The sequence below is a fragment of the Carassius carassius genome, chromosome 8, assembly GCF_963082965.1.
Source record: "Carassius carassius chromosome 8, fCarCar2.1, whole genome shotgun sequence".
Classification (NCBI taxonomy): domain Eukaryota; kingdom Metazoa; phylum Chordata; class Actinopteri; order Cypriniformes; family Cyprinidae; genus Carassius; species Carassius carassius.
In genome coordinates, this window is record NC_081762.1 from 32,388,463 (window position 1) to 32,414,062 (window position 25,600).

The following is a 25,600-nucleotide window of genomic DNA, read 5'->3' on the forward strand; positions in this document are numbered from 1 at the left end:
AGGTTGGAACCCAGTGATTTTTGGTCAATGGCCCGCCTCAAAAAGGGAAAAGTGTGGGAGATGTTGCCAAAACCCAGGACCGAACCAGGGACCTTTAGATCTTGAGTCTAACGCTCTCCCAACTGAGCTATTTCGGCTACAACAAACCTCTGCTTAGCAAGCAGTGATTTCAGTGAGATCACCCTACTCTTTGTCAGAGCTGAAGAGCAGAGCAGAGATGAGCCCCCAGACAATAAAAACAGCTGGCCAGTACTGGGATCGGACCCGCGACCTTGGCGTTATTAGCACCACGCTCTAACCAGCTGAGCTAACCGGCCTGGCTTAGCCATCCGTGTCTGCCTGATTGGAAAAAACCTGCCATAATGTTTGTGAATGCAATGAGACAATAAAGCTTCACATTTTAACCTGAACAAGGGCTCGTCCGGAATTTGAACCCGGGACCTCTCGCACCCAAAGCGAGAATCATACCCCTAGACCAACGAGCCTTCTTGCCCAAAACCAAGAAAAAAGAGCTATTTCACCAACAACAAAAGAAGGAACATGAACTAACGTGGAAGCAATCAAAGTCCTCCAGACAGTGTGAAAGGCTAACGAATGCAAGTTGGCCTCTTAATTGACCTAAAAATGGGGCTGTATCTAACATGTAGAGGGATGTTAGGGAGGACAGCTGAAACGGTCAGATGTCACTTAGACCAGCGGGTCTCAATTCCAGTCCTCGCGCCCCCTGCTCTTCACATTTTGTAAGTTTCTCGTATAGCTTCAGACATTTGTTCCATTCGAACGTAAGTGCCCTGAGAACTTGACATCACATTACATCCCTCCGTGATTCAAGTTCAAAGCGTATGTATACGATCAATTCATAGTGAGTAATACAGTGGTGTATTGAGGTATACAGAGGTAAATGATGTCACACTTCTCCATGTGTGAAGAAGTTGCGCAGCACAAATCCGTGAACCAATGTTCCAAAGTGAAGTATACTTTGACGGATTTCCCCTGCTCAGGGAGTGGGGAGCAATGAACACTGTGTAGGGACCATGCCAATCACTAGGAGCTCACTTCTAATGAGCTGATTAACAAATCGATTGTCTGGGGGCAAAACAGTGCCATTTTACGCACAGTTCCCAGCAAATACCAGCTCCTCATCGTCATCTTCAGCAGTGGGAACGGACTTGCCTGGAGCACAAATGTTAAAACTATCATTGTGAACAATACACAGAGACAAACATATGTAAGATGGTGCTTACTTACCAGTAGCGAAAAGCTGCATGGGGGGCAAATGTTTGGCTGGGGGTTCTGCTGCTGGAGGAGGTAAAGTGGACTGCAATAATGGATCTGGAAACGGCAAGTTGACAAGTTTGCCATAATGATAAATTAATATATGTAGAAATGCTGTAGGTAAAATTCTATATTCACACTCCTACTCACAGGCTTTAACTGGTGACGTGAGTTTTTTCGCCAGCTGTGAAGGCGACAAATTTTTGCCACGTGCCAACAGCGCTTTCACAGTTGCGGTCTTCTGTACACCAGTTTGGATAGCTGCAGGTGGAGGTGCAGTGGTTGCAGAAGCACTGGAGGTTGCAGCGTGAGGTGCAGGCTGACGTACGCTGGTGCCCACAGCAGAAGCCCGTCTTTTCAGGACATATGTCTTGAAAATGGCCATGTTGGTTTTGGGCCTGGCATCTGCCTTAACCAGGTACCTGATGAGGGCTTGAGCCTCCTTGCTCTGGTCCTCATAAACATCTTTCATGGACCGGCCCTGGAAGTCACCAAACTCCACCATCAAGCAGCCCTGGTCTCCAATTGCCCGGGCTTCTGCCTGCATTTCCTGCTTCCTCTGATACTTCTCCACTTCTTCTGCCATCTCTCTAATTTGAGAAGAGTACTGTAGGAACAGTTGTTTATTTTCTGACAGGGGTGTTGTCTGCGCCGTCTCATTGGAAATGCTGAGCACCAAATACACGGCATACCCCAGAGAGTTTTCCAGGAGCCATCTAAATCTCTGGCCCTGGTAGTTCCCAAACTGAAGTTTGCAGTGAGCCAGTACTAAAAACTGGTCACTGGGCTCTCCACCGTTTGTGCTGACAAAAGTACTGGCCTCTGACAGCACCTCCTCCTTAGGTTTGGCCCTTCCAGACTCCACATTTTCAAGGCGCCTCGCCTCCGCCGAAGGCGCCATGAGGAGTCGGCATGATGTTGCCGATTGGCGTTGAAAAGAGGGATATGCATACATTTTCTGAAATGAAAATCAGAAAAAGACTACTACCTTTTGCAATCTAAAAGACACCTGTATGTTAAGTGTGTAACAATAATTTAACAAGCTACGCATAAACTATATTACTGTGGTAATAAACATGGCCATGACATAAACTGTCCTGAAGATGAGTTTTCTACAAAGGACAGGAATCCCTGACATATAAAATATGTAACGTCAATATGAAGTCTGAAATTTCCTTTTATTTTCAATGCTGTCATCTTAAACCATGATTACACACACACCAGGCTACAAAATATTACATTAAATATATCATACTTCAAATGTTGTCATCTTACCCCAGGGTTACACCAGGTGTTTTTACCTCTTAAAATCTCAGCCATTTTTCTGTGTTTTTAACTTTCTGGTCTACCTAAATTAAAATGAGCACTATTCCCGCATACTTTGGCCCATATGGATACATTTGGCCTTTTTTTGTTTGTTTTTAGTTAAGACTCTCAATGTTTTTTTATAAAAAAAGTCATTATTATTACATTATTTTAGAAAATATCAATTATTTCTTGGTAAATGCAGTTTTCCATATCTCCACAACAATTTGGTAACGATTTTTACAATTAAAATGTGTGTGTGTTATTATGTGTTAATACCAAATATAAATGTAAATACAACCCGAATTCCGGAAAAGTTGGGACGTTTTTTTAAATTTTAATAAAATGAAAACTAAAAGACTTTCAAATCACATGAGCCAATATTTTATTCACAATATAACATAGATAACATAGCAAATGTTTAAACTGAGAAAGTTTACAATTTTATGCACAAATTGAGCTCATTTCAATTTTGATTTCTGCTACAGGTCTCAAAATAGTTGGGACGGGGCATGTTTACCATGCTGTAGCATCTCCTTTTCTTTTCAAAACAGTTTGAAGATGTCTGGGCATTGATGCTATGAGTTGCTGGAGTTTTGCTGTTGGAATTTGGTCCCATTCTTGCCTTATATAGATTTCCAGCTGCTGAAGAGTTTGTGGTCGTCTTTGACGTATTTTTCGTTTAATGATGCGCCAAATGTTCTCTATAGGTGAAAGATCTGGACTGCAGGCAGGCCAGGTTAGCACCCGGACTCTTCTACGACGAAGCCATGCTGTTGTTATAGCTGCAGTATGTGGTTTTGCATTGTCCTGCTGAAATAAACAAGGCCTTCCCTGAAATAGACGTTGTTTGGAGGGAAGCATATGTTGCTCTAAAACCTTTATATACCTTTCAGCATTCACAGAGCCTTCCAAAACATGCAACTGCCCATACCGTATGCACTTATGCACCCCCATACCATCAGAGATGCTGGCTTTTGAACTGAACGCTGATAACATGCTGGAAGGTCTCCCTCCTCTTTAGCCCGGAGGACACGGCGTCCGTGATTTCCAACAAGAATGTCAAATTTGGACTCTTCTGACCATAAAACACTATTCCACTTTGAAATAGTCCATTTTAAATGAGCCTTGGCCCACAGGACACGACAGCGCTTCTGGACCATGTTCACATATGGCTTCCTTTTTGCATGATAGAGCTTTAGTTGGCATCTGCTGATGGCACGGCGGATTGTGTTTACCGACAGTGGTTTCTGAAAGTATTCCTGGGCCCATTTAGTAATGTCATTGACACAATCATGCCGATGAGTGATGCAGTGTCGTCTGAGAGCCCGAAGACCATGGGCATCCAATAAAGGTCTCCGGCCTTGTCCCTTACGCACAGAGATTTCTCCAGTTTCTCTGAATCTTTTGATGATGTTATGCACTGTAGATGATGAGATTTGCAAAGCCTTTGCAATTTGACGTTGAGGAACATTGTTTTTAAAGTTTTCCACAATTTTTTTACGCAGTCTTTCACAGATTGGAGAGTCTCTGCCAATCTTTACTTCTGAGAGACTCTGCTTCTCTAAGACAAAGCTTTTATAGCTAATCATGTTACAGACCTGATATCAATGAACTTAATTAATCACTAGATGTTCTCCCAGCTGAATCTTTTCAAAACTGCTTGCTTTTTTCGTCATTTGTTGCCCCCCGTGCCAACTTTTTTGAGACCTGTAGCAGGCATTAAATTTTAAATGAGCTAATTAAGTGGATAAAAGTGTAAGATTTCTCAGTTTAAACATTTGCTACGTTATCTATGTTCTATTGTGAATAAAATATTGGCTGATGTGATTTGAAATTCCTTTAGTTTTCATTTTATTAAAATTTAAAAAACGTCCCAACTTTTCCGGAATTCGGGTTGTAGTTTAATCATTATTTTCATTCATAGGGCCCAGAAACCATGATTTCTTAGGCAATAAACACATCATTGTTGACAGTAGCATAGCTTAATTAGCTGACGGTCGATAAATTTAACTTATCTGATCATTTATCATGTGAAAAGTTACAGGTCCACAGGTACTGAAGAAAGCATGAACTGTACATGCTAGCTAGCTATACTGACACGATTCATTTTCCAAAAATACACACTGTATATGAACAAATAATGACCAGTTTTCAATGAATGAAGTAATAGCCTTACCTTTAACAAAGATGACAACAACGGCGATTGGTCAAAAGGAGGCCACAGGAGAGAAACGCGATTGATCAAAAGTAAGCCACTGAAGAGAAATGCGATTGTTCAAAAGTAAGCCAAAGGCGAAACGCGTTTGGTAAAAAGTAAGCCACAGGCGAAACGCGATTGGTCAAAAGTAAGCCACAGGCGAAACGCGATTGGTCAAAAGTAAGCCACAGGCGAAACGCGATTGGCTCATGTGGGCTTACTTTGTGCTTACTTTGGCTCAGTCGGTGGGAAGCAGTAGGCGCAAGCGAGAGGTAGCAGGATCGATGCCCGCATTCTCCAAGTTGGCTCCTGCCCTTTTACTCACACATCCCTAGATCAGTGGTTTTCAATCCTGTCCTGGAGGCATCCCTGCCCTGCACATTTCGCATTTCCCCTCATCTAACACACCTGTTTCAAATCATCAGCTCATTAGTAGAGACCGCGAGACCTTATTTGGGTGTGTCTAAAAAGGGAGACAATAAAAATGTGCAGGGCAGGGGTGCCTCCAGGACAGGTTTGAGAACCACTGCCCTAAAGAAACAGACTGAGCATCGATGCAATGCGGCCACACTCTCTACGTTAGTAAATTTTTTTGGACTAAAAGGTGCCGAAAAGTATTTCAGACATTGTCCTGCGCAAACTAGGTCCCACCGAGATTTGAACTCAGATCACTGGATTCAGAGTTCAGAGTGCTAACCATTACACCATGGAACCTTAACTGGAGCAGCTGTTGCTCACAGGGCCACAAACACTGGCACCATCGCCAAACCAGTGCTGTTTTATCTTTTCCTGCTGCAAGAAAGCACACAGGCTCCACCGAGATTTGAACTCAGATCACTGGATTCAAAGCCCAGAGTGCTGACAATTACACCATGGAACCGAAACTGCTTGGTTGGAGGCCAACTTGGAAACAGATAGCTCTCTGGCTGTGGGGAAGCAGTTATACAGAGAGGTTGGAACCCAGTGATTTTTGGTCAATGGCCCGCCTCAAAAAAGGGAAAAGAGTGGGAGATGTTGCTGAAACCCGGGACCGAACCAGGGACCTTTAGATCTTCAGTCTAACGGTCTCCCAACTGAGCTATTTTAGCTACAACAGACCTCTGCTTAGCAAGGGATTTCAGTGAGATCACCCTACTCATTGTCGGAGCTGAAGAGCAGAGCAGAGATGAGCCCCCAGACAATAAAAACAGCTGGCCAGTACGGGGATCGAACCCGCGACCGAGCTAATTTAGCCATCAGTGTCTGCCTGATTGAAAAAAACCTGCCATAATGTTTGTGAATGCAATGAGACAATAAAGCTTCACGTTTTAACCTGAACAAGGGCTCGTCCGGGATTTGAACCCGGGACCTCTCGCACCCAAAGCGAGAATCATAACCCTAGACCAACGAGCCTTCTTGCCCAAAGCCAAGAAAAAAGAGCTATTTCAGCATCAACAAAAGAAGGAACATGAACTAATGTGGAAGCAATCAAAGTCCTCGAGACAGTGTGAAAGGCTAACAAATGCAAGTTGGCCTCTTAATTGACCTAAATATGGGGCTGTATCTAACATGTAGAGGGATGTTAGCTGAAACGGTCAGATGTCACTTAGACCAGCGGGTCTCAATTCCAGTCCTCGCGCCCCCTGCTCTTCACATTTTGTAAGTTTCTCGTATAGCTTCAGACATTTGTTCCATTCGAACGTAAGTGCCCTGAGAACTGGACATCACATGACATCCCTCCGTGATTCAAGTTCAAAGCGTATGTATACTTTCAATTCATAGTGAGTAATACAGTGGTGTATCGAGGTATACAGAGGTAAATGATGTCACACTTCTCCATGTGTGAAGAAGTTGCGCAGCACAAATCCGTGAACCAATGTTCCAAAGTGAAGTATACTTTGACGGATTTCCCCTGCTCAGGGAGTGGGGAGCAATGAACACTGTGTAGGGACCATGTCAATCGCTAGGAGCTCACTTCTAATGAGCTGATTATCCGAATCAGGTGTGCTAACAAAGAGAGACATGCAAAACATGCAGACCTGGGGGGAGCGAGGACTAGAATTGAGAACCGCTTCCTTAGACTTTAAGTCAGTGTGAGCAAAAGAGGTGAAAAGTTGTCTGCATGACCCGAGTGTTCCAAGGTAGCCTACATAATACAAGAATCCATACACATTCATACTGGCGTAACAAGACCGAGAAGGTCCTTAAACACAAAACCTTAATCTCTTTGTTAATTCGACAACATAATCTTGGCCAGTGCAAAGGAGCAAGCCCAGAGGAGGGACAGCCTCTTTGCATCAAACCCGTCATTCCCAGCTACGCTCGTCATTCTTGAAAGGCCAGGGGAATTAGCTCAAATGGTAGAGCGCTCGCTTAGCATGCGAGAGGTAGTGGGATTGATGCCCGCATTCTCCAAGTTGGCTCCTGCCCTTTTACTCACACATCCCTAGATCAGTGGTTTTCAATCCTGTCCTGGAGGCATCCCTGCCCTGCACATTTTTCGCATTTCCCCTCATCTAACAAACCTGTTTCAAATCATCAGCTCATTAGTAGAGACTGCAAGACCTGATTTGGGTGTGTCTAATAAGGGAGACATACAAAATGTTCAGGGCAGGGGTGCCTCCAGGAAAGGTTTGAAAACCATTGCCCTAAAGAGATCGACTGAGCGTTGACGCAATGCTGCCACACTCCCAGGTTAGCTTTTTTTGGGCTCACAGCTGCCAAAAAGTATTTCAGACATGGTCCTGTGCAAATTGGTTGCAAAACAGTGCCATTTTACGCACAGTTCCCTAAAGCAGTGGTTTTCAAACCTGTCCTGGAGGCACCCCGGCCCTCCAAATTTTGAATGTTTCCCTCATCTAACACACCTGTTTCAAATCATCAGCTCATTAGTAGAGACCGCGAGACCTTATTTGGGTGTGTCTAATAAGGGAGACAATAAAAATGTGCCTGGCAGGGGTGCCTCCAGGACAGGTTTGAGAACCACTGCCCTAAAGAGACAGACTGAGCATCGATGCAATGCGGCCACACTCTCTACGTTAGTTAATTTTTTTGGACTAAAAGGTGCTGAAAAGTATTTCAGACATTGTCCTGCGCAAACTAGGTCCCACCAAGATTTGAACTCAGATCACTGGATTCAGAGTCCAGAGTGCTAACCTTTACACCATGGAACCTTAACTGGAGCAGCTGTTGCTCACAGGGCCACAAACACTGGCACCATCGCCAAACCAGTGCTGTTTTATCTTTTCCTGCTGCAAGAAAGCACACAGGCTCCACCGAGATTCGAACTCAGATCACTGGATTCAAAGCCCAGAGTGCTGACAATTACACCATGGAACCGAAACTGCTTGGTTGGAGGCCAACTTGGAAACAGATAGCTCTCTGGCTGTGGGGAAGCAGTTATACAGAGAGGTTGGAACCCAGTGATTTTTGGTCAATGGCCTGCCTCAAAAAAGGGAAAAGAGTGGGAGATGTTGCTGAAACCCGGCAGCGAACCAGGGACCTTTAGATCTTCAGTCTAACGGTCTCCCAACTGAGCTATTTCAGCTACAACAGACCTCTGCTTAGCAAGGGATTTCAGTGAGATCACCCTACTCATTGTCGGAGTTGAAGAGCAGAGCAGAGATGAGCCCCCAGACAATAAAAACAGCTGGCCAGTACGGGGATCGAACCCGCGACCTTGGCGTTATTAGCACCACGCTCTAACCAGCTGAGCTAACTTAGCCATCAGTGTCTGCCTGATTGAAAAAACCTGCCATAATGTTTGTGAATGCAATGAGACAATAAAGCTTCACGTTTTAACCTGAACAAGGGCTCGTCCGGGATTTGAACCCGGGACCTCTCGCACCCAAAGCGAGAATCATACCCCTAGACCAACGAGCCTTCTTGCCCAAAGCCAAGAAAAAAGAGCTATTTCAGCATCAACAAAAGAAGGAACATGAACTAATGTGGAAGCAATCAAAGTCCTCGAGACAGTGTGAAAGGCTAACGAATGCAAGTTGGCCTCTTAATTGACCTAAAAATGGGGCTGTATCTAACATGTAGAGGGATGTTAGGGAGGACAGCTGAAATGGTCAGATGTCACTTAGACCAGCGGGCCTCAATTCCAGTCCTCGCGCCCCCTGCTCTTCACATTTTGTAAGTTTCTCGTATAGCTTCAGACATTTGTTCCATTCGAACGTAAGTGCCCTGAGAACTGGACATCACATGACATCCCTCCGTGATTCAAGTTCAAAGCGTATGTATACGTTCAATTCATAGTGAGTAATACAGTGGTGTATCGAGGTAAATGATGTCACACTTCTCCATGTGTGAAGAAGTTGCGCAGCACAAATCCGTGAACCAATGTTCCAAAGTGAAGTATACTTTGACGGATTTCCCCTGCTCAGGGAGTGGGGACCAATGAACACTGTGTAGGGACCATGTCAATCACTAGGAGCTCACTTCTAATGAGCTGATTATCCGAATCAGGTGTGCTAACAAAGAGAGACATGCAAAACATGCAGACCTGGGGGGAGCGAGGACTAGAATTGAGAACCGCTTCCTTAGACTTTAAGTCAGTGTGAGCAAAAGAGGTGAGAAGTTGTCTGCATGATCCGAGTGTTCCAAGGTAGCCTACATAATACAATAATCCATACACATGCATACTGGCGTAACAAGACCGAGAAGGTCCTTAAACACAAAAGCTTAATCTCTTTGTTAATTCGACAACATAATCTCGGCCAGTGCAAAGGAGCAAGCCCAGAGGAGGGACAGCCTCTTTGCATCAAACCCATCATTCCCAGCTATGCTCGTCATTCTTGAAAGGCTAGGGGAATTAGCTCAAATGGTAGAGCGCTCGCTTAGCATGCGAGAGGTAGTGGGATTGATGCCTGCATTATCCAAGTTGGCTCCTGCCCTTTTACTCACACATCCCTAGATCAGTGGTTTTCAATCCTGTCCTGGAGGCATCCCTGCCCTGCACATTTCGCATTTCCCCTCATCTAACAAATCTGATTCAAATCATCAGCTCATTAGTAGAGACTGCAAGACCTGATTTGGGTGTGTCTAATAAGGGAGACATACAAAATGTTCAGGGCAGGGGTGCCTCCAGGTAAGGTTTGAAAACCATTGCCCTAAAGAGACCGACTGAGCGTTGACGCAATGCTGCCACACTCCCACGTTAGCTTTTTTTGGGCTCACAGCTGCCAAAAAGTATTTCAGACATGGTCCTGTGCAAATTGGTTGTAAAACAGTGCCATTTTACGCACAGTTCCCTAAAGCAGTGGTTTTCAAATCTGTCCTGGAGGCACCCCTGCCCTTCACATTTTGAATGTTTCCCTCTTCTAACACACCTGTTTCAAATCATCAGCTCATTAGTAGAGACCGCGAGACCTTATTTGGGTGTGTCTAATGAGGGAGACAATAAAAATGTGCAGGGCAGGGGTGCCTCCAGGACAGGTTTGAGAACCACTGCCCTAAAGAGACAGACTGAGCATCGATGCAATGCGGCCACACTCTCTACGTTAGTTAATTTTTTTGGACTAAAAGGTGCCGAAAAGTATTTCAGACATTGTCCTGCGCAAACTGGTGACAAAATAGGTCCCACCGAGATTTGAACTCGGATCACTGGATTCAGAGTCCAGAGTGCTAACCATTACACCATGGAACCTTAACTGGTGCAGCTGTTGCTCACAGGGCCACAAACACTGGCACCATCGCCAAACTAGTGCTGTTTTATCTTTTCCTGCGGCAAGAAAGCACACAGGCTCCACCGAGATTCGAACTTAGATTGCTGGATTCAAAGCCCAGAGTGCTTACCATTACACCATGGAACCGAAACTGCTGGGTTGGAGGCCAACTTGGAAACAGATAGCTCTCTGGCTGTGGGGAAGCTGTTATACAGAGAGGTTGGAACCCAGTGATTTTTGGTCAATGGCCTGCCTCAAAAAAGGGAAAAGAGTGGGAGATGTTGCTGAAACCCGGGAGCTAACCAGGGACCTTTAGATCTTCAGTCTAACACTCTCCCAACTGAACTATTTCGGCTACAACAAACCTCTGCTTAGCAAGCAGGGATTTCAGTGAGATCACCCTACTCTTTGTCGGAGCTGAAGAGCAGAGCAGAGATGAGCCCCCAGACAATAAAAACAGCTGGCCAGTGCGGGGATCGAACCCGCGACCTAGGCATTATTAGCACCACGCACTAATCAGCTGAGCTAACCGGCCTGGCTTAGCCATTAGTGTCTGCCTGATTGAAAAAAACCAGCTATAATGTTTGTGAATGCAATGAGACAATAAAGCTTCATGTTTTAACCTGAACAAGGGCTCGTCCGGGATTTGAACCCGGGACCTCTCGCACCCAAAGCGAGAATCATACCCCTAGACCAACGAGCCTTTTTGCCCAAAGCCAAGAAAAAAGAGCTATTTCAGCAACAACAAAAGAAGGAACATGAACTAACGTGGAAGCAATCAAAGTCCTCGAGACAGTGTGAAAGGCTAACGAATGCAAGTTGGCCTCTTAATTGACCTAAAAATGGGGCTGTATCTAACATGTAGAGGGATGTTAGGGAGGACAGCTGAAATGGTCAGATGTCACTTAGACCAGCGGGTCTCAATTCCAGTCCTCGCGCCCCCTGCTCTTCACATTTTGTAAGTTTCTCGTATAGCTTCAGACATTTGTTCCATTCGAACGTAAGTGACCTGAGAACTGGACATCACATGACATCCCTCCGTGATTCAAGTTCAAAGCGTATGTATACGTTCAATTCATAGTGAGTAATACAGTGGTGTATCGAGGTATACAGAGGTAAATGATGTCACACTTCTCCATGTGTGAAGAAGTTGCGCAGCACAAATCCGTGAACCAATGTTCCAAAGTGAAGTATACTTTGACGGATTTCCCCTGCTCAGGGAGTGGGGAGCAATGAACACTGTGTAGGGACCATGTCAATCACTAGGAGCTCACTTCTAATGAGCTGATTATCCGAATCAGGTGTGCTAACAAAGAGAGACATGCAAAACATGCAGACCTGGGGGGAGCGAGGACTAGAATTGAGAACCGCTTCCTTAGACTTTAAGTCAGTGTGAGCAAAAGAGGTGAGAAGTTGTCTGCATGATCCGAGTGTTCCAAGGTAGCCTACATAATACAAGAATCCATACACATGCATACTGGCGTAACAAGACCGAGGCCAGTGCAAAGGAGCAAGGCCAAAGGAGGGACAGCCTCTTTGCATCAAACCCGTCATTCCCAGCTATGCTCGTCATTCTTGAAAGGCCAGGGGAATTAGCTGAAATGGTAGAGTGCTTGCTTAGCATTCGAGAGGTAGTGGGATCGATGCCCGCATTCTCCGAGTTGGCTCCTGCCCTTTTACTCACACATCCCTAGATCAGTGGTTTTCAATCCTGTCCTGGAGGCATCCCTGCCCTGCACATTTCGCATTTCCCCTCATCTAACACACCTGTTTCAAATCATCAGCTCATTAGTAGAGACTGCAAGACCCGATTTGGGTGTGTCTAATAAGGGAGACATACAAAATGTTCAGGGCAGGGGTGCCTCCAGGAAAGGTTTGAAAACCATTGCCCTAAAGAGACCGACTGAGCGTTGACGCAATGCTGCCACACTCCGACGTTAGCTTTTTTTGGGCTCACAGCTGCCAAAAAGTATTTCAGACATGGTCCTGTGCAAATTGGTTGCAAAACAGTGCCATTTTACGCACAGTTCCCTAAAGCAGTGGTTTTCAAACCTGTCCTGGAGGCACCCCTGCCCTTCACATTTTGAATGTTTCCCTCATCTAACACACCTGTTTCAAATCATCAGCTCATTAGTAGAGACCGCGAGACCTTCTTCTTCTTTTTCTTCTTTTCGTTTTATGGCAGATTGCAACCATGACTATAAAGGTGCATACCGCCACCTACTGTATAGGAGTATGTAACATGAGAAGATATTATCATGACTATATCATCAATCAAAAAAAAAAAAAAAAAAAAAATACTACCTAAATCCTATTATATATTCCAATATTTTTCAAATATTGTACAACTGCTTTCTGTGCATCCTTTACCCCATCTCCTGTTGTGCCTAACAAACCTTCAATATTCCACTTTCTTCCTACCCAACTTATCTTGAAAGTGAAAGTGAAAGTGAAAGTGAAGTGACATTCAGCCAAGTATGGTGTCCCATACTCAGAATTTGTGCTCTGCATTTAACCCATCCGAAATGCACACACACAGAGCTGTGAACACACACACACACACTGTGAGCACACACCCGGAGCAGTGGGCAGCCATTTATGCTGCGGCGCCCGGGGAGCAGTTGGGGGTTCGATGCCTTGCTCAAGGGCACCTAAGTCGTGGTATTGAAGGTGGAGAGAGAACTGTACATGCACTCCCCCCACCCACAATTCCTGCCGGCCCAGGACTCGAACTCACAACCTTTCGATTGGGAGTCCGACTCTCTAACCATTAGGCCACGACTTCCCTCTTCCCATCTTTTGATTTAGTCTCATCCTCTCATCCCTATATTTCTTACAATGCAATAATACGTGTTCACCATCTTCCTTGGACCTACATTCTATACATTCATCAGATTGGCTTTTACCCATTAAAACCAATGTTTTATTTAATCCTGTGTGATCAAACCTTAGCCTGGTTAAAACACTCTCCTCTCTTCTGTTACTTCTATTCACCCCCTGTGCATTAATAGATTTTTGCAATCTGTAATATTTCCTTCCACTTTTATCCACATCCCACCTGTCCTGCCATTTTTTCATAATTTCTTTTTTGATTATTGCCTTAGCCTCTCCTTTTCCAAGGGGTATATTTATTTTATCATTTGTCCTGGATTATTTTTTTGCGATTTTATCTGCTCCCTCATTCCCTTTTATTCCTATATGAGCAGGTACCCAACATAATCTCACATCTATCTGTAGTCTCTGTAATCTAAATAAACTTTGTTGGATTTCTAGCATTAGATCTTCTCTACTAGATTTCATATTTTAAATACTATATAAAGCTGCTACAGAATCAACACAACACACCACTCTGTCTGGTTTTACTTCCTCAACCCACTGTAGTCCTACAATAATCGCCATCATCTCTGCCGTATACACTGAAGCCTGATCAGGTAATTTTTTTCCAATACTTATGTCCATTGTTGGTATATATATTCCTATTCCTACATTGTCCTTCTCATCCTTAGATCCATCTGTATAAATTTCTATTGACTTGCCAGGTGTCCTTTCTCACTCTCTTCCCATTCATTTTTTAGTTCCAAAATGTTTAAGTCTATCTCAGTTTTGGTAAATAACCATATAGGTATATTACTAATAGGTATAGGTGAATTAAACCATATATTTTTCACTCTATATTCCTCTGATTTTGTCTTTGTTACCCATCCAAAGCCATTACCTTTAAAAGACCTATACTCCCAACATTCTTGAATAACACTTTTTGCATGATTTTCATGTCCACATCCACTTAAGCGACTCCAATATGTAAGCATGAGCTTATCTCTTCTCAGATCTGACGGCACTTCTCCTAACTCAACCTGTATTGCTTTAATTGGTGTTGATCTCATTACACCTGCACATATCCTCAATGCTTTGTTACTAATTCTATCTAGCTTCAGTAAATGTGTTTTAGCTGCTGCTCCATATACATAACATCCATAATCGATTGTTGACCTCATTAAAGCCCTGTAAATATATATTAGTGATTGTTTATTTGCTCCCCAGTCTTTCCCCACTACTGCTCTCATTAAATTGATGACTTTCTTGCATTTTGATTCCACCTTTTCAATGTGTATTTTCCATGTTCCCTTTTGGTCTTACCACATACCAAGATATTTAAAATGATCTACTGTTTCCATATTATGTCCATATAACTGTAGGTTCTGTTTTTCTATCCCTTTCTTCCTTGTAAATATCATATGGCAAGACTTACTTGGAGAAAGCTTAAAGCCCCAGCTATACGACCATTGTTCTACCTTTCCTATGGCTTCCTTGATTTTATTTCTTACCCTTATAGGATCTCATCCTCTTGCCCAGATGGCCCCATCATCTGCATACAAAGCTGATCCAATCCTTCTGTCCAGATTCATAAAAATATCATTGATCATAACATTAAATAAAACTGGACTAATAACACTACCTTGTGGAATTCCATTACCAATTTCAAATTCCTCAGAAATTCCTGATCCCACTCTAACTCTAAATCTTCTTTCTGACAGAAAGTCTAAGACCCAATTATAAAACCTACCTCTAATTCCCATTTGGTTCATTTTAATTAACAGCCCTTCCCTCCACATGGAATCATAAGCTTTTTCAATATCAAAGAACACAATACTCATTATTTCTTTCATTTTAAAAGTTTTTTCTATTTCATTGCTTACTTTCACCACCGCATCCATTGTGGAACGCCCTTTCCTAAATCCACTTTGATATGGTGCGAATAATCCTCTATATTCGAGGGTCCAGTTAAGTCTTCTGACTAGTATCTTCTCCATCCACTTGCAGAGATGTGACGTAAGGGCAATAGGTCTATAATTACCAGCATTATTCGGGTCTTTCCCAGGTTTATTAAATGGCAATATTAATGCTCTTTTCCAGCTTTTTGGTATTTTACCGTCTTCCCATATCTTGTTAAATAACTTTAATATTATCTGCAATACTTTACCAGGTATTTTCTGGAACATGATGTAACTTAGTTGATCTTCTCCTGTAGCAGTATTCTTAATATCATTTAATACTATCACTAGTTCATTCAAGTTTATTTCTGCATCCATAGTACATTCCTCACAATCTTTTTTAATAAACACATCTCTATTTTCTTTAAGAACCTTCTCTTTATGTAATCTATGTATATCATCCAAATGATCCCCACTATGAATACTGGCAAACTTCTTTCCCAATGCATTTGCCTTTTCTTTATCTGTTATTGCCAGTATTCCATCATCCTCTAATACAGGTATTTTAGTATACACTTTTTTCCCACTCATTTTCTTCATCATTGACCACACTTCTCCTATTTTAACTTCCCTCCCTATAGTAGAACAATAGTTCTTCCATGCATTTTGTTTACTATTCTTAATTATTCTTCGTGCCTGAGCCTTTTTCCTCTGATAATCAATTAAGTTATCTTGGTTCAAATTACCTCTTAACATTCTCATTGCCCGATTTCGTTCTTTAATAGCTTTTGTACATGTATCATTCCACCATGGGACCATTTTCCTATTCCCCCCAACTGACTTAAATGGTATGCTTTTTAATGCTGCATTCATTATTAAATGTGTAACCTCAGATGCACATTCCTCAATATCACCCTGCATTGAGACTGTCTCTGCTGAAATACAACATATTTTTTTAAATTTTTCCCAATCAGCTTTTTCAAACTCCCATTTCTTATGATTAGGCCTTTCTTGGAGATCTATTTCAATATTTATAGAGCAAAATATTGGAAAATGGTCACTTCCAATACTTGTACTTTCTATCACCTTCCATTCACAAGAGTGTGACATTTTATTAGAGACCAGAGTGAGATCAATACAAGACAGTGTGTTAGAACGTATATCAATTCTTGTACCATTCCCATTATTTAAACAAACTAATTGCCTAACATTCATCATTTCCTCCACTGCTTCTCCATTATTATCTGTATGCTTACTTCCCCAAAGACTATTATGTGCATTGAAGTCTCCACACCATATTTCTTTCCGGTTCCCTTGTCTACTTATTATTCCCTCTAATGTTTCTAGGTTTAATGATTTACTAGGGTTATATAAGTTTATTACTACTAAGTGTCCATCTGATTTATAAATTTCAGTAATTACACATTCTATTTCTGTTGTAGTTTCTATTCTTCTAAATGGTATCCCATTCCTTACAAATGTTGCACATCCTCCACCCTGATTCCCACCTCTATCAAACCTAACAGACTCATAACCAGGTATAATAAAATCAAGGTGAGGCCTTAGCCAGGTCTCTTGAATGCAAATAGTATCAGGTTTGACTTCAGACTCTACTATAAACTTCTTAAATTCTTGTCCATTTGCAGTCAGTTACACTCACAATACAGTTCGGTTGCAATCTGCCTTCGCTTCGTCCAAAAACTTCCGTCCTCTCCAACCTTCACATTTTGAATGTTTCCCTCATCTAACACACCTGTTTCAAATCATCAGCTCATTAGTAGAGACCGCGAGACCTTATTTGGGTGTGTCTAATAAGGGAGACAATAAAAATGTGCAAGGGCAGGGGTGCCTCCAGGACAGGTTTGAGAACCACTGCCCTAAAGAGACAGACTGAGCATCGATGCAATGCGGCCACACTCTCTACGTTAGTTAATTTTTTTGGACTAAAAGGTGCCGAAAAGTATTTCAGACATTTTCTTGCGCAAACTGGTGGCAAAATAGGTCCCACCGCGATTTGAACTCGGATCACTGGATTCAGAGTCCAGAGTGCTAACCATTACACCATGGAACCTTAACTGGTGCAGCTGTTGCTCACAGGGCCACAAACACTGGCACCATCGCCAAACTAGTGCTGTTTTATCTTTTCCTGTGGCAAGAAAGCACACAGGCTCCACCAAGATTCGAACTCAGATCGCTGGATTCAAAGCCCAGAGTGCTGACCATTACACCATGGAACCGAAACTGATTAGTTTGAGGCCAACTTGGAAACAGATAGCTCTCTGGCTGTGGGGAAGCAGTTCTACAGAGAGGTTGGAACCCAGTGATTTTTGGTCAATGGCCCGCCTCAAAAAAGGGAAAAGTGTGGGAGATGTTGCCATAACCCGGGATCGAACCAGGGACCTTTAGATCTTCAGTCTAACGCTCTCCCAACTGAGCTATTTCGGCTACAACAAACCTCTACTTAGCAAGCAGGCATTTCAGTGAGATCACCCTACTCTTTGTCGGAGATGAAGAGCAGAGCATAGATGAGCCCCCAGACAATAAAAACAGCTGGCCAGTACGGGGATCGAACCCGCGACCTTGGCGTTATTAGCACCACGCTCTAACCAGCTGAGCTAACCGGCCTGGCTTAGACATCAGTGTCTGCCTGATTCAAAAAAACCTGCCATAATGTTTGTGAATCCAATGAGACAATAAAGCTTCACGTTTCAACCCGAATCAGGTGTGCTAACAAAGAGAGACATGCAAAACATGCAGACCTGGGGGGAGCGAGGACTACAATTGAGAACCGCTTCCTTAGACTTTAAGTCAGTGTGAGCAAAAGAGGTGAGAAGTTGTCTGCATGACCCGAGTGTTCCAAGGTAGCCTACATAATACAAGAATCCATACACATGCATACTGGAGTAACAAGACCGAGAAGGACCTTAAACACAAAAGCTTAATCTCTTTGTTAATTCGACAACATAATCTCGGCCAGTGCAAAGGAGCAAGCCCAGAGGAGGGACAGCCTCTTTGCATCAAACCCGTCATTCCCAGCTATGCTCGTCATTCTTGAAAGGCCAGGGGAATTAGCTCAAATGGTAGAGCGCTCGCTTAGCATGAGGAAGGGGTCCAATCTTTGAGCCCCGCACGCAAGCGAAAAAGATGCAGAACACGTGAAAACGCCAAAGGATTTCCCCTGCGGCAATACTCGGGGTATATGTTTCTGCGTTTTGAAGAGTTGTTATTACATGTGAAACAATTCTACCCTCCGCGGCCTGGATTCGAACCCGTGCTCTCTCAGATGAGCCGTGACATCATATGTCCACGACGTGTATTGTTAAGCGTGCAATAAACCGAGACTTTTATTTTGTTATCTATGACATACCATTGATTGCTTTTATACTACATAGATTTGTGTGAGTGTGTGTGTGTATTATTAAAAAAAACTTTTTCATGTTTGTGTTTAAATAGAATTTAATTAAAAACGTTTCTTCAAATATGTTTTGTGTGTGTGGATATGATTTGATTGATATGATTTAGCAGATTTTTTTTATCTGATCAAAAAAATTTTCTATTAAAATGAATACAAACACATACACACAATATAAAAAGAACAATATAAAAGAGTGGGCCCAAGTAATATATACAAAATGTTTTATTAAAATGAACACACACATACATACACACAATATAAAAAGGACAATATGATAAGAGTGGGCCCATATAATATAAACAAAATATATACAGGATAGATATAATGTACTTGTATAAAAAAAAATATGAAAAGAGTGTGCCCATATAATATAAACAATATATATATATATATACAGGAAATATATTATGTACTACTTATATTAAAAAAAATATATGAAAAGAGTGGGCCCATATAATATATACAAAATATACACAGGAAATAAATTATTTACTATGGAGGCGGAGTTTGTCATTTATTTTGACTGCCGCTGTTCTGCCAACCAATCATCTAAAGTTTTTCCATTAGAGGAGCGTGAGCAAAATGTGGCATTCCCATATCGGCTATAACCAAACTCTTTAGTTTTGGGCTGCCCACATTCGCTGCACTTGTTAAAAGTTACCCCTCGCACATACTTCCTCTCATGGACTCCGCTTTCCGTCTCCAGGGCCCGCCGGAGCCTGTTCCTCTGGGTGTAACGGGACACAGAAGCAGCAGGCGCTGGAGCAGGCGCTGGAGCAGGCGCTGGAGAGGTAGCGGGATCGATGCCCACATTATCCAAGTTGGCTCCTGCCCTTTTACACACACATCCCTAGATCAGTGGTTTTCAATCCTGTCCTGGAGGCTTCCCTGCCCTGCACATTTCGCATTTCCCCTCATCTAACACACCTGTTTCAAATCATCAGCTCATTAGTAGAGACTGCAAGACCTGATTTGGGTGTGTCTAATAAGGGAGACATACAAAATGTTCAGGGCAGGGGTGCCTCCAGGTAAGGTTTGAAAACCATTGCCCTAAAGAGACCGACTGAGCGTTGACGCAACGCTGCCACACTCCCACGTTAGCTTTTTTTGGGCTCACAGCTGCCAAAAAGTATTTCAGACATGGTCCTGTGCAAATTGGTTGCAATACAGTGCCATTTTACGCACAGTTCCCTAAAGCAGTGGTTTTCAAACCTGTCCTGGAGGCACCCCTGCCCTTCACATTTTGAATGTTTCCCTCATCTAACACACCTGTTTCAAATCATCAGCTCATTAGTAGAGACCGCGAGACCTTATTTGGGTGTGTCTAATAAGGGAGACAATAAAAATGTGCAGGGCAGGGGTGCCTCCAGGACAGGTTTGAGAACCACTGCCCTAAAGAGACAGAGTGAGCATTGATGCAATGCGGCCACACTCTCTACGTTAGTTAATTTTTTTGGACTAAAAGGTGCCGAAAAGTATTTCAGACATTGTCCTGCGCAAACTGGTGGCAAAATAAGTCCCACCGAGATTTGAACTCGGATCACTGGATTCAGAGTGCTAACCATTACACCATGGAACCTTAACTGGTGTAGCTGTTGCTCACAGGGCCACAAACACTGGCACCATAGCCAAACTAGTGCTGTTTTATCTTTTCCAGCGGCAAGAAAGCACACAGGCTCCACCGAGATTTGAACTCAGATCGCTGGATTCAAAGCCCAGAGTGCCATTACACCATGGAACCGAAACTGCTTGGTTGGAGGCCAACTTGGAAACAGATAGCTCTCTGGCTGTGGGGAAGCAGTTATACAGAGAGGTTGGAACCCAGTGATTTTTGGTCAATGGCCCGCCTCAAAAAAGGGAAAAGTGTGGGAGATGTTGCCGTAACCCGGGATCGAACCAGGGACCTTTAGATCTTCAGTCTAACGCTCTCCCAACTGAGCTATTTCGGCAACAACAAACCTTTGCTTAGCAAGCAGGCATTTCAGTGAGATCACCCTACTCTTTGTCGGAGATGAAGAGCAGAGCAGAGATGAGCCCCCAGACAATAAAAACAGCCGGCCAGTACGGGGATCGAACCCGCGTCCTTGGCGTTATTAGCACAACGCTCTAACCAGCTGAGCTAACCGGCATGGCTTAGACATCAGTGTCTGCCTGATTGAAAAAAACCTGCCATAATGTTTGTGAATCCAATGAGACAATAAAGCTTCACGTTTCAACCCGAATCAGGTGTGCTAACAAAGAGAGACATGCAAAACATGCAGACCTGGGGGGAGCGAGGACTACAATTGAGAACCGCTTCCTTAGACTTTAAGTCAGTGTGAGCAAAAGAGGTGAGAAGTTGTCTGCATGACCCAAGTGTTCCAAGGTAGCCTACATAATACAAGAATCCATACACATGCATACTGGCGTAACAAGACCGAGAAGGTCCTTAAACACAAAAGCTTAATCTCTTTGTTAATTCGACAACATAATCTCGGCCAGTGCAAAGGAGCAAGCCCAGAGGAGGGACAGCCTCTTTGCATCAAACCCGTCATTCCCAGCTATGCTCGTCGTTCTTGAAAGGCCAGGGGAATTAGCTCAAATGGTAGAGCGCTTGCTTAGCATGCGAGAGGTAGCGGGATCGATGCCCGCATTCTCCAAGTTGGCTCCTGCCCTTTTACTCACACATCCCTAGATCAGTGGTTTTCAATCCTGTCCTGGAGGCATCCCTGCACTGCACATTTCGCATTTCCCCTCCTCTAACACACCTGTTTCAAATCATCAGCTCATTAGTAGAGACTGCAAGACCTGATTTGGGTGTGTCTAATAAGGGAGACATACAAAATGTTCAGGGCAGGGGTGCCTCCAGGTAAGGTTTGAAAACCATTGCCCTAAAGAGACCGACTGAGCGTTGACGCAATGCTGCCACACTCCCACGTTAGCTTTTTTTGGGCTCACAGCTGACAAAAAGTATTTCAGACATGGTCCTGTGCAAATTGGTTGCAAAACAGTGCCATTTTACGCACAGTTCCCTAAAGCAGTGGTTTTCAATCCTGTCCTGGAGGCACCCCTGCCCTTCACATTTTGAATGTTTCCCTCATCTAACACACCTGTTTCAAATCATCAGCTCATTAGTAGAGACCGCGAGACCTTATTTGGGTGTGTCTAATAAGGGAGACAATAAAAATGTGCAGGGCAGGGGTGCCTCCAGGACAGGTTTGAGAACCACTGCCCTAAAGAAACAGACTGAGCATCGATGCAATGCGGCCACACTCTCTACGTTAGTTATTTTTTTTGGACTAAAAGGTGCCGAAAAAGTATTTCAGACATTGTCCTGCGCAAACTAGGTCCCACCCCTCACCCCTCACAGGGCCACAAACACTGGCACCATCGACAAACCAGTGCTGTTTTATCATTTCCTGAGGCAAGAAAGCACACAGGCTCCACCGAGATTCGAACTCAGATCACTGGATTCAAAGCCCAGAGTGCTGACAATTACACCATGGAACCGAAACTGCTTGGTTGGAGGCCAACTTGGAAACAGATAGCTCTCTGGCTGTGGGGAAGCTGTTATACAGAGAGGTTGGAACCCAGTGATTTTTGGTCAATGGCCTGCCTCAAAAAAGGGAAAAGAGTGGGAGATGTTGCTGAAACCCGGGAGCTAACCAGGGACCTTTAGATCTTCAGTCTAACGCTCTCCCAACTAAGCTATTTCGGCTACAACAAACCTCTGCTTAGCAAGCAGGCATTTCAGTGAGATCACCCTACTCTTTGTCAGAGCTGAAGAGCAGAGCAGAGATGAGCCCCCAGACAATAAAAACAGCTGGCCAGTACGGGGATCAAACCCGCGACCTTGGCGTTATTAGCACCACGCTCTAACCAGCTGAGCTAACCGGCCTGGCTTAGACATCAGTGTCTGCCTGATTGAAAAAAACCTGCCATAATGTTTGTGAATCCAATGAGACAATAAAGCTTCACGTTTCAACCCGAATCAGGTGTGCTAACAAAGAGAGACATGCAAAACATGCAGACCTGGGGGGAGCGAGGACTACAATTGAGAACCGCTTCCTTAGACTTTAAGTCAGTGTGAGCAAAAGAGTTGAGAAGTTGTCTGCATGATCCGAGTGTTCCAAGGTAGCCTACATAATACAAGAATCCATACACATGCATACTGGCGTAAAAAGACCGAGAAGGTCCTTAAACACAAAAGCTTAATCTCTTTGTTAATTCGACAACATAATCTCGGCCAGTGCAAAGGAGCAAGCCCAGAGGAGGGACAGCCTCTTTGCATCAAACCCATCATTCCCAGCTATGCTCGTCACTCTTGAAAGGCCAGGGGAATTAGCTCAAATGGTAGAGCGTTTGCTTAGCATGCGAGAGGTAGCGGGATCGATGCCCGCATTCTCCAAGTTGGCTTCTGCCCTTTTACTCACACATCCCTAGATCAGTGGTTTTCAATCCTGTCCTGGAGGCATCCCTGCCCTGCACATTTCGCATTTCCCCTCATCTTACACACCTGTTTCAAATCATCAGCTCATTAGTAGAGACTGCAAGACCTGATTCGGGTGTGTCTAATAAGGGAGACATACAAAATGTTCAGGGCAGGGGTGCCTCCAGGAAAGGTTTGAAAACCATTGCCCTAAAGAGACCGACTGAGCGTTGACGCAATGCTGCCACACTCCCACGTTAGCTTTTTTTGGGCTCACAGCTGACAAAAAGTATTTCAGACATGGTCCTGTGCAAATTGGTTGCAAAACAGTGCCATTTTACGCACAGTTCCCTAAAGCAGTGGTTTTCAATCCTGTCCTGGAGGCACCCCTGCCCTTCACATTTTGAATGTTTCCCTCATCTAACACACCTGTTTCAAATCATCAGCTCATTAGTAGAGACTGCGAGACCTTATTTGGGTGTGTCTAATAAGGGAGACAATAAAAATGTGCAGGGCAGGGGTGCCTCCAGGACAGGTTTGAGAACCACTGCCCTAAAGAGACAGACTGAGCATCGCTGCAATGCGGCCACACTCTCTACGTTAGTTAATTTTTTTGGACTAAAATGTGCCGAAAAGTATTTCAGACATTGTCTTGCGCAAACTGGTGGCAAAATAGGTCCCACTGCAATTTGAACTCGGATCACTGGATTCAGAGTGCTAACCATTACACCATGGAACCTTAACTGGTGCAGCTGTTGCTCACAGGGCCACAAACACTGGCACCATCGCCAAACTAGTGCTGTTTTATCTTTTCCTGCGGCAAGAAAGCACACAGGCTCCACCAAGATTCGAACTCAGATCGCTGGATTCAAAGCCCAGAGTGCTGACCATTACACCATGGAACCTAAACTGCTTGGTTGGAGGCCAACTTGGAAACAGATAGCTCTCTGGCTGTGGGGAAGCAGTTATACAGAGAGGTTGGAACCCAGTGATTTTTGGTCAATGGCCCGCCTCAAAAAGGGAAAAGTGTGGGAGATGTTGCCAAAACCCAGGACCGAACCAGGGACCTTTAGATCTTGAGTCTAACGCTCTCCCAACTGAGCTATTTCGGCTACAACAAACCTCTGCTTAGCAAGCAGTGATTTCAGTGAGATCACCCTACTCTTTGTCAGAGCTGAAGAGCAGAGCAGAGATGAGCCCCCAGACAATAAAAACAGCTGGCCAGTACTGGGATCGGACCCGCGACCTTGGCGTTATTAGCACCACGCTCTAACCAGCTGAGCTAACCGGCCTGGCTTAGCCATCCGTGTCTGCCTGATTGGAAAAAACCTGCCATAATGTTTGTGAATGCAATGAGACAATAAAGCTTCACATTTTAACCTGAACAAGGGCTCGTCCGGAATTTGAACCCGGGACCTCTCGCACCCAAAGCGAGAATCATACCCCTAGACCAACGAGCCTTCTTGCCCAAAGCCAAGAAAAAAGAGCTATTTCACCAACAACAAAAGAAGGAACATGAACTAACGTGGAAGCAATCAAAGTCCTCCAGACAGTGTGAAAGGCTAACGAATGCAAGTTGGCCTCTTAATTGACCTAAAAATGGGGCTGTATCTAACATGTAGAGGGATGTTAGGGAGGACAGCTGAAACGGTCAGATGTCACTTAGACCAGCGGGTCTCATTTCCAGTCCTCGCGCCCCCTGCTCTTCACATTTTGTAAGTTTCTCGTATAGCTTCAGACATTTGTTCCATTCGAACGTAAGTGCCCTGAGAACTTGACATCACATTACATCCCTCCGTGATTCAAGTTCAAAGCGTATGTATACGTTCAATTCATAGTGAGTAATACAGTGGTGTATTGAGGTATACAGAGGTAAATGATGTCACACTTCTCCATGTGTGAAGAAGTTGCGCAGCACAAATCCGTGAACCAATGTTCCAAAGTGAAGTATACTTTGACGGATTTCCCCTGCTCAGGGAGTGGGGAGCAATGAACACTGTGTAGGGACCATGCCAATCACTAGGAGCTCACTTCTAATGAGCTGATTAACAAATCGATTGTCTGGGGGCAAAACAGTGCCATTTTACGCACAGTTCCCAGCAAATACCAGCTCCTCATCGTCATCTTCAGCAGTGGGAACGGACTTGCCTGGAGCACAAATGTTAAAACTATCATTGTGAACAATACACAGAGACAAACATATGTAAGATGGTGCTTACTTACCAGTAGCGAAAAGCTGCATGGGGGGCAAATGTTTGGCTGGGGGTTCTGCTGCTGGAGGAGGTAAAGTGGACTGCAATAATGGATCTGGAAACGGCAAGTTGACAAGTTTGCCATAATGATAAATTAATATATGTAGAAATGCTGTAGGTAAAATTCTATATTCACACTCCTACTCACAGGCTTTAACTGGTGACGTGAGATTTTTCGCCAGCTGTGAAGGCGACAAATTTTTGCCACGTGCCAACAGCGCTTTCACAGTTGCGGTCTTCTGTACACCAGTTTGGATAGCTGCAGGTGGAGGTGCAGTGGTTGCAGAAGCACTGGAGGTTGCAGCGTGAGGTGCAGGCTGACGTACGCTGGTGCCCACAGCAGAAGCCCGTCTTTTCAGGACATATGTCTTGAAAATGGCCATGT

The 25,600-nt window shown here is 44.0% G+C and overlaps 16 non-coding genes across 16 annotated transcripts; all 16 read right to left on the bottom strand.

The window, feature by feature from the left end:
* Nucleotides 1-64: 64 nt before the first annotated feature.
* On the bottom strand, nt 65-137 carry trnal-caa (transfer RNA leucine (anticodon CAA)). The gene has a single exon. It is a non-coding gene; the product is annotated as a tRNA-Leu (tRNA).
* Nucleotides 138-243: 106 nt separating this feature from the next.
* On the bottom strand, nt 244-317 carry trnai-aau (transfer RNA isoleucine (anticodon AAU)). The gene has a single exon. It is a non-coding gene; the product is annotated as a tRNA-Ile (tRNA).
* Nucleotides 318-413: 96 nt separating this feature from the next.
* trnap-ugg (transfer RNA proline (anticodon UGG)) lies at nt 414-485 on the bottom strand. The gene has a single exon. It is a non-coding gene; the product is annotated as a tRNA-Pro (tRNA).
* A 5,615-nt stretch (nt 486-6,100) lies between these two features.
* On the bottom strand, nt 6,101-6,172 carry trnap-ugg (transfer RNA proline (anticodon UGG)). The gene has a single exon. It is a non-coding gene; the product is annotated as a tRNA-Pro (tRNA).
* A 2,237-nt stretch (nt 6,173-8,409) lies between these two features.
* trnai-aau (transfer RNA isoleucine (anticodon AAU)) lies at nt 8,410-8,484 on the bottom strand. Its single transcript has one exon. It is a non-coding gene; the product is annotated as a tRNA-Ile (tRNA).
* Nucleotides 8,485-8,569: 85 nt separating this feature from the next.
* trnap-ugg (transfer RNA proline (anticodon UGG)) lies at nt 8,570-8,641 on the bottom strand. The gene has a single exon. It is a non-coding gene; the product is annotated as a tRNA-Pro (tRNA).
* Nucleotides 8,642-10,337: 1,696 nt separating this feature from the next.
* On the bottom strand, nt 10,338-10,409 carry trnaq-cug (transfer RNA glutamine (anticodon CUG)). The gene has a single exon. It is a non-coding gene; the product is annotated as a tRNA-Gln (tRNA).
* A 650-nt stretch (nt 10,410-11,059) lies between these two features.
* trnap-ugg (transfer RNA proline (anticodon UGG)) lies at nt 11,060-11,131 on the bottom strand. Its single transcript has one exon. It is a non-coding gene; the product is annotated as a tRNA-Pro (tRNA).
* Nucleotides 11,132-17,512: 6,381 nt separating this feature from the next.
* Nucleotides 17,513-17,585, bottom strand: trnaf-gaa (transfer RNA phenylalanine (anticodon GAA)). The gene has a single exon. It is a non-coding gene; the product is annotated as a tRNA-Phe (tRNA).
* A 106-nt stretch (nt 17,586-17,691) lies between these two features.
* On the bottom strand, nt 17,692-17,765 carry trnai-aau (transfer RNA isoleucine (anticodon AAU)). The gene has a single exon. It is a non-coding gene; the product is annotated as a tRNA-Ile (tRNA).
* Nucleotides 17,766-20,431: 2,666 nt separating this feature from the next.
* Nucleotides 20,432-20,504, bottom strand: trnaf-gaa (transfer RNA phenylalanine (anticodon GAA)). Its single transcript has one exon. It is a non-coding gene; the product is annotated as a tRNA-Phe (tRNA).
* Nucleotides 20,505-20,610: 106 nt separating this feature from the next.
* Nucleotides 20,611-20,684, bottom strand: trnai-aau (transfer RNA isoleucine (anticodon AAU)). Its single transcript has one exon. It is a non-coding gene; the product is annotated as a tRNA-Ile (tRNA).
* A 1,674-nt stretch (nt 20,685-22,358) lies between these two features.
* On the bottom strand, nt 22,359-22,432 carry trnai-aau (transfer RNA isoleucine (anticodon AAU)). Its single transcript has one exon. It is a non-coding gene; the product is annotated as a tRNA-Ile (tRNA).
* Nucleotides 22,433-24,002: 1,570 nt separating this feature from the next.
* On the bottom strand, nt 24,003-24,075 carry trnal-caa (transfer RNA leucine (anticodon CAA)). Its single transcript has one exon. It is a non-coding gene; the product is annotated as a tRNA-Leu (tRNA).
* A 106-nt stretch (nt 24,076-24,181) lies between these two features.
* trnai-aau (transfer RNA isoleucine (anticodon AAU)) lies at nt 24,182-24,255 on the bottom strand. Its single transcript has one exon. It is a non-coding gene; the product is annotated as a tRNA-Ile (tRNA).
* A 96-nt stretch (nt 24,256-24,351) lies between these two features.
* On the bottom strand, nt 24,352-24,423 carry trnap-ugg (transfer RNA proline (anticodon UGG)). The gene has a single exon. It is a non-coding gene; the product is annotated as a tRNA-Pro (tRNA).
* Nucleotides 24,424-25,600: the final 1,177 nt, after the last annotated feature.